Source organism: Anabrus simplex, chromosome 11 (assembly GCF_040414725.1).
Source record: "Anabrus simplex isolate iqAnaSimp1 chromosome 11, ASM4041472v1, whole genome shotgun sequence".
NCBI classification, from domain to species: domain Eukaryota; kingdom Metazoa; phylum Arthropoda; class Insecta; order Orthoptera; family Tettigoniidae; genus Anabrus; species Anabrus simplex.
Genome location: NC_090275.1, coordinates 75,588,045 through 75,598,377, shown reverse-complemented (window position 1 = coordinate 75,598,377; position 10,333 = coordinate 75,588,045). Strand labels below are relative to the sequence as shown.

The 10,333-nt window shown below is 44.1% G+C and overlaps 2 non-coding genes across 2 annotated transcripts; both read right to left on the bottom strand.

Annotated features, from left to right (window-relative positions):
* Positions 1-8,202: 8,202 nt before the first annotated feature.
* Positions 8,203-8,275, bottom strand: TRNAR-UCG (transfer RNA arginine (anticodon UCG)). The gene has a single exon. It is a non-coding gene; the product is annotated as a tRNA-Arg (tRNA).
* An 889-nt stretch (positions 8,276-9,164) lies between these two features.
* On the bottom strand, positions 9,165-9,237 carry TRNAR-UCG (transfer RNA arginine (anticodon UCG)). The gene has a single exon. It is a non-coding gene; the product is annotated as a tRNA-Arg (tRNA).
* Between the last annotated feature and the right edge of the window lie 1,096 nt (positions 9,238-10,333).

Sequence of the window (10,333 nt, the reverse complement as noted above, 5' to 3'; positions counted from 1 at the left end):
GGCCCCGCTTTAACCTTGATCCAATGTGTACCGGGCTAAACTGGCGTCTTCATCATGGCATATATTTTCGCTTCTTTTCTGTCAAGGACGAAACGGATTGCGACCGTCTTCGTTTCCATTATAATCTTTAACTGGCAGGAGCTTACAGTGACTTCCTTGGTTTAAGGTCTACTTCTCTGTGTATTCCTCAGCTTGATTAGCGAATTGGTTAAGTTTTAACCGCCTGCCCTCAACGTAGTACATTGAAATCCACGCAAATCGTTTGTTGTCAAAAAAGCTTCTATCTAGCAAGTCTGTGTCGGCAGATTTATTATTATTATTATTATTATTATTATTATTATTATTATTATTATTATTATTATAGGCCGCGACTAGTGGCCATGATCGTTACGACTTCAAATCTTTAATAGTCTGACACCATGGCCCGTTGCTGGAAAAGATTATTACAATCAGAGTAGGAGAGGTGGTGGTATACAATTTCTAATCACTAGATTGCGTGCCAAAAGCCTGGATTTAATTCCAAACCTCTCCGCAGTGCTCATATGGGCATATGCCGCTGTTGATGGTGATTCGTACGTCGGATGTGCTCGGTAAGCCTTGAACAGACTCCTTACTGCTACTTGACAGGCGTAGAATATGTGCCGGCACCGGGTTTTAACCTTTCCCTTCCTCGTAACATATATCACGTCATTCACTTCTCATGAACTCCTCTGATGAGATTGACGTCATGAAGGGTATCCGGTCTTAAAAACTCACTACGAAGATTCATCTCACTTCATACCCAACTCCGTAGAGAAACGGGACAAGGGTTATACTGTACACACCACCGCCGTCTCAATCCTATAAACTGCCTGCTCTATGATTTGAGGTTTTAACATGTTGCGTAGCGTGAGCTCTTGGTGTCTCAAACCTCCGCTAGAGGCGCCAGTTGACACACCCAGTTTATCTCCGTAACCACGTTGTTGTGTCCCCGTGCGTTTGCATATATATTTATGTGTTGTGCCTGGCTGTAAAATGATAAATTGTTGTGTTCCTCTCGGTATATCATGGGAAGTAATCCAAATTCTTCATGCGTTAGGTTTCCTAAAATACCCCGAGTAAGGAACTTTGGGGAAATTGGCTTAATACTATATCAAGGCAAGGAACAACCAAGGGTAGTCAATGGATTCCGTCCGATTATTCTCGTGTTTGTAGCCTAAATTTTTCCTTTGTGGGTGGGGGCGGTAGAATAACACCCACGGTATCCCCTGCCGGTCGTAAGAGGCGACCAAAAGGAGTCCCAGGGGCTCTGAACTTTGAAGCGTGCTTGGCGACCACGGGGACTTTAGCTGAGTCCTGGCATTGCTTCCGCTTACTTGTGCCAGGCTCCTCACTTTCATCTATATATCCGACCTCCCTTGGTCAACTCTTGTTATTTTCTGACCCCAACGGTATTAGAGCACTCGAGGCCTAACGAGTCTTTCATTTTCACGCCCTTCTTGGCCCTTGTCTTCCTATGGTCGATATCTTCATTTTTCCAAGTATCGGATCCCTTCCATTGTTTCTCTCTGATTAGTGTTATATAGAGGATGGTTGCCTAGTTGTACGTCCTCTTAAAATAATCACCACCACGTAGCTTGAATTTTAAAGATGGAGAACAAAGATACAACTAAAAGAGAGAGATATTGAAGCCAGATAGTGTGCCTCACCGCCGTCTCGATCCTCTTATACTGCCTGCTCTATGCCACTAGTTTAACACAGGAAGGCGCGACTACCGATATTTCTCCAAGTCGCCGTAAGAGTGCAGCAGTAGACGCACAATCTTCGCTTTTCAGTGCGGGTGTAGCACTGTGTTATTGGTGCATGAATGTGTGTGAAAACCTGAGTTATTTCGTATAATGAGTAAACGGGCCTTGTCACTTCCGTTCGTACAAGAGATATTTTGTGTAGAACTGTGAAATGAATTAATCATGTTATGCTTATAGACATTTCAAAAGTGATTTTAAGGTGTTGGTACTTGTTTCTTTCCGTTTGTGCAAGGTATATTTTTCGCAGAACTGAAACTTCAGATTCTTTCCCCGAAATATTCAATTGTTGTGTACCATTTTGCCAATCTCGGCAAGGTGGTTCGCAGCCAGAAAAGGTAAGACTCAATGGAATACCGTCTAGAAGGGAACTGAGAGAAAAGCGGCTGTCTGCTTTATCTAGGCAAGGACCTAATAAAGGAAGTAATTGGATATCTTCAGATTACTCTCGTATCTGTGCCTTTACACCTTGTTTCAGAAGGTGATGGAGCCTCCGCGGCTCAGGCGCAGCGCGCCGGCCTCTCACTGCTGGGTTCTGTGGTTCAAACCCGATCACTCCATGTGAGATTTGTGCTGGACAAAGCGGAGGCGGGACAGGTTTTTCTCCGGATACTCCGGTTTTCCCTGTCATATTTCATTCCAGGAAAACTCTCGAATATCATTTCATTTCATCTGTCATTCATTAATCATTGCCCCGGAGGAGTGGGACAGGATTCGGTAGCCGGCACAATTACTATCCTCGCTGCTAGATGGGGGCTTCATTCATTCCATTCCTGGCCTGGTCGAATGACTGGAAACAGGCTGCGGATTTTTTCAGAAAGTGATTAAAGCCGTGGAGGATAGTGGATTCCTTGTGATAAGAACTGTGACGGACAATCACAAAACAAACGTCTTCATGTTTAGACATTTTGGGCAACCTCAGATATCCAAACGATAATATTCCAATCAAACTAGAAACAGGAAATCAAATCCTAATTTGCGGGTACTAGGTTCGTGTTGTTGAAGAGAGGATGGAGTGTGACATTTGTGTCAGCAACATCTCACTGCCTAGAGCTTCGACACCGCTAAATGGAACTGATTATGCATCAGGACAGAGGAGGAGTTCGATACCCGAAACCTTATTTTGTTGCTCTGGTGAAGCATCTGCAGGAGTTCGTTTAAGCTGCTGTGCCCTATTGTCGAAGTCCTTCAAACGTACGAGCGTAATACGAGGACTTGCAACGTCTTCCCTTTCAGAATACCGGGCGAGTTGGCCGTGCGGTTAGGAGCACGCAGCTGTGGGCTTGCATCCGGGAGATAGTGCGTTCCCCACTGTCAGCAGCCCTGAAGATGGTTTTCCGTGGTTTCCCATTTTCACACCAGGCAAATGCTGGGGCTGTACCTTAATAAAGGCCACGGCCGCTTCCTTCCAATTCCTAGGCCTTTTCTATCCCATCATCGCCATAAGACCTATCTGTGTCGGTGCGACGTAAAACAAATAGCAAAAAAAAAAAAAAAAAAAAACTTTCAGAACGTGTTTTGTTACAGTGTGAAGTCAAAGAACATCAGCAAACTGTTAGTGATATTATCCTAACCAAGTTCGTAAGACCTCTGTTATTTGATATTTGTTATTTGGCAAGAACACAAAAAGTACGGTACCACGCCAAGCCTTCGTCCAGGCAAATCTTTAAATTGTACATGAAGAGGCCAACTGCGACTTCATACGGTAATATTGCCGATATCTAATATTAATGATGTAATTTACGAGCTTCAGTGAACATATGACCAGACTGCATAGTGTTTTGTAGGTTGTCGTCATTAGAATAAGTTTAGAACATTGTGCGTCTATGTCTGCCATCTAGCGGACAATTGTTGTCGCAGCGTAGTCGCAAAAAGGCTCGCATAGAGCAGGCAGTATAGGAGGATCGAGACGGCGGTGGTGTGCCTAGTCGGTTTTCGAATTATCCCCAATAGGGACGTATTACGCAAAACTTGCCCGTTAGGCAGCGTAATGGTAATATCCGGTATGCGATTTCCGCTGCTCGATTGTTTTACATGAGACTTATATGGAGTAGTCCTATATTTGTGATAATCTAAACGCAACTTTTGCTTTAAATGCATGAAAATGGAGTTACCATTTTCTGCTAATGTTTTTAACAAGACGGGAAATGGTATAGGTGCAATGGCGATTGCTGATTTGGAAGCTGAATTGAAGAGTTGATTGAAAGGTAAGGACTACGTGTAGCAACTCCTTCTTTTATCGTTTTTGTTAAGATTGAATTCTTTAACTACAAATAACATTTTTAAAACATTCGGTTCCTAATCTTTCTTTCTTAGTCCGTTTACCCTCCAGGGTTGGTTTTTCCCTCGGACTCAGCGAGAGATCCCACCTCTACCGCCTCCAGGGCAGTGTCCTGGAGATTCAGACTTTGGGGCGGGGATAAAACTGGGGAGGAGGACCAGTATCGCGCCCAGGGGGCCTCACCTGCTAAGCTGAACAGGAGCCTTGTGAGGGGATGGGAAGACTGGAAGGGATAGAGAAGAAAGTGGGAAGGAAGCGGCCGTGGCCTTAAGTTAGGTACCATCCTGGCATTTGCCTGGAGGAGAAGTGGGAAACCACGGAAAACCACTTCGAGGATGGCTGAGGAGGGAATCGAACCCCCCTCTACTCATTTGACCTCCCGAGGCTGAGTGGAACCCGTTCCAGCCCTCGTACCACTTTTCAAATTTCGAGGCAGAGCCGGGAATCGAACCCGGGCCTCCGGGGGTGGCAGCTAATACACTAACCACTACACCACAGAGGCGGACTTCAGTTCCTAATACGGTATTTTTCTTTTCTTTGCAGGTTAGAGGCGTACATAAGGCACAACATTGGTGTGACAGCAGTGTCTGGGGCTACATCCAGTACGACTAAACTTCATTTCTCTGCAGCGTACGAGTTTCAGGATCTTGTTTCGGACCATAAGACAAACATAAAGATTTCAAATTTGGAATTAATTAATTATTTCGTGTTCAGAAAATCTGAAATTGATGGTTTTCGAGCGTCAAATTATAGTTCACTCTGTGATTCAGGGTACCGCACACGGTGTTATGGCTGGTTTTCTACTTCTATATCTTCTTGCTCTCGGAGTTATTTCCAAGGTATCGGTGCCACATCATGAAAATATCGACGGTACAGCGTTCTCCTTAAGTCTTCGTCTTTCGGCTAAAATTATTGAAATAGGTCATATTAACTTCTCAGAATGTCACTACCTTATTGTAAAATTATTTCTTAATTAGTACTAATTAGCTTACTTACCAGTTTCAGTAATCGTATAATCTTCAACTGTAAAATGTTTCTAGCAGACCTTAACATTAGGAGTCACATTTTTATTTCGTAGGTCCTGCCTACGAATCGCATGCAGCCACTTTTTACGGAAAAGATCCTGCTTAGTAAATTGATGGTATGAATACGGTCGACCTTGATTTTGGGTGGGACACAGCAATGGTCAGGCATCACAATTTTCTTGTTTCTTTGTTGTCGTAACGATATATCAAGTCTTTAACTTCATCATTTAACTAGGTTAACTTCCATTAAAAACACACATAAACAAATGACGATCGACAAGCGAATACCGGGTACTACTTGTGAGACATCTGTCGGTAGTGTTTGAGTACATCCCTATACCTTCAAACCAGAAAAATAGCTCCACGAAAGACCAGACAGCGACAAGATATTTCTTCGGAACAAATCTATGATGATACACGCTCTCCTTCTTTCTCCTTCTTTTCCTATCGCTTTCCCCACATCTGTGGGGTCGCGGGTGTGAACTGTGTCGCACGTGTGGATTTGGCCCTGTTTTACGTCCGGATGCAATTCCTGACGCCAACCCTATATGGAGGGATGTAATCGCTATTGTGTGTTTCAGTGGTGGTTGGTAGTGTAGTCTGTTGTCTTTTGGGACAAACACAAACACCCATTCCCCAGGCCAGAATAATTAATCAGAGGCGATTAAAATCCCCGAACTAGCCGGGAATCGAACCCGGGAACCTCTGAAACAAAGGCCACAACGCTGACCATTCAGCCAATGAATCGGACTGATGAAACAAGCTATTCAACCGCAGGAAATAGTTTGGATTACGAGTAGGCCTACGAAATCGTGTGAACAATGATGTCTCAATACAAGTCAATATTCCAAGAAGTAAGAATGATAGCACTCATCAGAAAATCATACATTAGAGTCCCCGAAAGAGAATTCTGAGACTGCGTTAAAAGCTGATGACTAATCACAATGAACTTAAAAGACTACAGGAGAATTCAAAGACAACCCGGAAGTTAATCGTCTGAATCAAGTAAAGGAAGAAGCTAAATATAATCAAATACAGTAGAGACAATACGCGACACTACGCGAGATATCGAGGGACAGCTATTAGAGCTCTCTCTCTAGCGGATTGACCTGAGAACTACTGAATCTGTCGTAAGAGCACTTGTATTTGTGTGTGAACTTTTTGGTGTTATTTATGCGTTTTCAGTGAATTAACATAATTAAATAGTAGCGTGTGTCATTCCTTGATATCTCCTCTCAACATGAGGGGAAGGTATGTGCTGTGTTTGGCTGCAGTAACTATAAAGTAGAGAAGAATGTGCGGTATTTCTTCAGCTTCCCTCGTGACAAGAAAATGTAAGTAATATTGTGTTTGCATATATATTCTTTCAGTGGCAAAGAGATTTTTATAGTACTTCATAATTTTCTGACCTGCTCGACCTATATTTTAATTGGCTTAAAATATAATACGCAAATTTTATTCCATAGTGCAGCAGTTAACCTTCAATACCGATGTGTTGTTGTAGGTGTGATCTGTGGGTTTGATTATCTCAGGAAAATACATATGCATTCTCCCCAGTTGAGGCGGTAGTCTGAAGCTCCACGACACTGCCCTTGAGGCGGTAGAGGTGGGATCCCTCGCTGAGTCCGAGGGAAAAACCGACCCTAGAGGGTAAACAGATTACGAACGAACGTGAAAGGGAACATGCCTAATGAAGTCACAGCTGTTGTACGAAACTTTTTAAGCTCACATACTTTAGATATAAACCCAAAGGACACGCACGTTTATCGCACTATTAGTGCAATTTCATCACAGTGCTTGAAAATACGTTTGAATCATGTTGTAAGAGAATTGAATGGAAACAGATTTCATCATACATTGGTCTAAAACAGATGGCTATGTTAAGCATTTATACCAGGGTTTCTCTTTCTTAACAGTAAAATAAAGGACCTAATAGGTTTAATTAATCAGAAATTATTGCTATGATTTCTGAGTGCTTTTAATTATTTGAAAGATCTCCTATCCAATATTCCCGTTTCGACTACTATTTTACATTAATGCATCGGGGAAGTGTAGTGACGTAAGATGGCGGCGGCCGCACGCTTCCGGCTTCAGAATCCTGCAGCTCATTGCCAATCTATATCTATATGGCTGTGCGTGGAGAATAGTATCTCGAACGGTTACGAACATGGGTGAACTCCTGGTCTAGTGTCAACTCCATCACAAAGTACTCTGGACAGCTAGTCTAAATGGGAAATGTTGAGACTGTTTGTCGGGATTTCCCACTTAGTGAAGGAAAGACTTAAAGCCGAATGAAGACCAACAGAGAGGAGTGTAACAGTGATTGCCGACTAAACGGCTAATTAGGTACTGCTTATCCTCCAGGGTTGGCTTTTCCCTCGGACTCAGCGAGGGATCCCAACTCTACCGCCTCAAGGGCAGTGTCCTGGAGCTTCAGACTCTAGGTCTGGGGATACAACTGGGGAGGATGACCAGTACCTCGCCCAGGCGACCTCACCTGCTATGCTGAACAGGGGTCTTGCGGGGGATGGGAAGATTGAAAGGGATAGACAAGGAAGAGGGAAGGAAGTTAGGTACCATCCCGCCATTTGCCTGGAGGAGAAGTGGGAAACCACGGAAAACCACTTCCAGGATGGCTCAGGTGGGAGTCGAACCCACCTCTACTCAGATGACCTCCTGAGGCTGAGTGGACCCCGTTCCAGCTCTCGTACCACTTTTCAAATTTCGTGGCAGAGCCGAGAATCGAACCCGGGCCTCCGGAGGTGGCAGCTAATCACACTAACCATTACACCACAGAGGCGGACACCAGCATATGCCTGATGTGAAAATAGGACACCATAGAAAACCATCTTCAGAGCTGCCAACAGTGAGGTTCGAACCCACTATCTCCCAAATGTAACCTGACAGTTACGTGACCCAAACCGCGGAGCCACTCGCTCGGTACCTAATGATTACAAATGGTCATTGCACCATTTTTCAGACCAGTTGGACTTCCGTAACAATATCAAAGTGCATGGTTTTCTTAATTTCACCGAATTTGTGTAGCCCCGTAAGTTCATGTACTTACGCCTGAAGCATATTCACAATATTAAAATCTCTAAAGTAAGATATTTGACCGTGACAGGACTCGAACCTGCAATCTTCGGATCCGAAGTCCGACACCTTATCCATTAGGCCACACGGCCATAGCAGCTTCGCCTCGCGGTGTTCACCCCTTGAGTTCAATTAGAGGTATGATGACAATGCAAACCCTCAAATCATCATCTGGCACGTCCACTCTTATCCATTTTTATCTCGGCCTACTACATCATCAGATCTGAATATATCTGAAATATTATCGAACGATGAGTACAGTATTATTCCTGTTTAGCAGCAAATATTGGTGTACTTTTAGGACAGAGTTAAATGTTGCAGGGCACGAACTTCCTCAGAACACCATTGAAACTCTAGTTGATTTGCTGCCCGGAGGAACAAGGGTACAACCTGCGGTAGACAAACCAATATTGTCGGTTTAACTTGTATCCTTTAGATGTAGGATAGCCAAATGTTTGTAATTTCTTCAATAGGACATAATAATATACGCTGGGAAAATTAAACGACACCTGCTCTGGTATTTATGTACATCAGTGTACTTCCACTTGATGCATAGTCTTAATGTTCAAAATGAAAACCTACAACCTGTTTTCCGGTCATTGACCGGGTCAGGGATGTTATGAATGAAGCAGATATAGGCTGTTAGTACGATGGGGTCGCCACTCCCAAAGTGATTTATTAATGAATGATAGATGCAATGAAATGTGAATGGAGAGTGTTGCTGGAATGAAAGATGACAGGGAAAACCGGAGTACCCGGAGAAAAACCTGTCCCGCCTCCACTTTGTCCAGCACAAATCTCACATGGAGTGACCGGGATTTGAACCACGGTATCCAGCGGTGAGAGGCCGACGCGCTGCCGTCTGAGCCACGGAGGCTTCAGTCTTAATGTTAAAGTCTCTAAAATAAAAATCAGCCCATAGAAACATGTACTTACACCTGAAGCATATTCATTATATTGAAGACCCTGAAATAAAACGTACGACCGTGACAGGACTCGAACCTGCAATCTTCGGATCCGAAGTCCGACGCCTTATCCATTAGGCCACACGGTCGCAACAGACTCATAATCAGGTGTTCACCACTTACGTACAATTAGAAGTATGATGCAGTCAGCTGCTCCACGTTTTAAAAAATACAACGTAGGTGTCTCACATCGCATTTCCGTGCTCCCCTACTCATGTCCAGTTAGGAAATGTATACCTTATACGGTCTTGAAATATTTGACCTGGTCAGCCCTATTTCTTTCTTTCTTTCTTTATCTCTTTCTTTACCCTCCAGGGTTGGTTTCTCGCACTCAGCGAGGGATCCCACCTCTGCCGGCTCAAGGGCAGTGTCCTGGAGCGTGAGACTTTGGGTCAGGGGAACACAACTGGGGAGGAGGACTAGTACCTCGCCCAGGAGGTTTCACTTGCTATGCTGAACAGGGGCCTTGTTGGGGGATGGGAAGTTTGGAAGGGATAGACAAGGATGCGGGAAGGAAGGGGCCATGCCGTTAAGTTGGATACCTTCCCGGCATTTGCCTGGAGGAGAATTGGGAAACCACGGAAAACCACTTCGATGATGGCTGAGGAGGGAATCGTATTTCCACCCACCCCCCCCCCTCCCCCCGGCTGTACTCAATTGACCTCTCGAGGCTGAGTGGATCCCCTTCCAGCCCTCATACCACTTTTCAGATTTCGTGGCAGAACCGGGAATCAAATCCGGGCCTGTCCGATATCCTTAAATACCTGTAAGGCAGGCATTTCAAGGTCATGAGCTGACACAGTTCTGCGTGCATGGGAAACATCTGTTATGAAAGTTAGTCCAGGATGTTATCAGATAGCGCAAATCTAGAGGGGTGTACATTACACGTTTGTAACTAGGTACTCTGTACAATACATGTATTTATTCTTACATATAAGGACGTACATAATCAAATGTGATTAACACAGCGTTTGTATAAAATGTACGAAGCAACATGCTCAGTCACTACTGATCTGCATTTAGGGCAGTCGCCCAGGTGACAGATTCCCTGTCTGTTGTTTTACTAGCCTTTTCTTAAATGATTCCATAGAAACTGGAAATTTATTGGACATCTCCTTTGGTAAGTTATTCCAATCCCTAATTCCCCTTCCTGTAAACGAATATTTTCCCCAGTTTGTCCTCTTG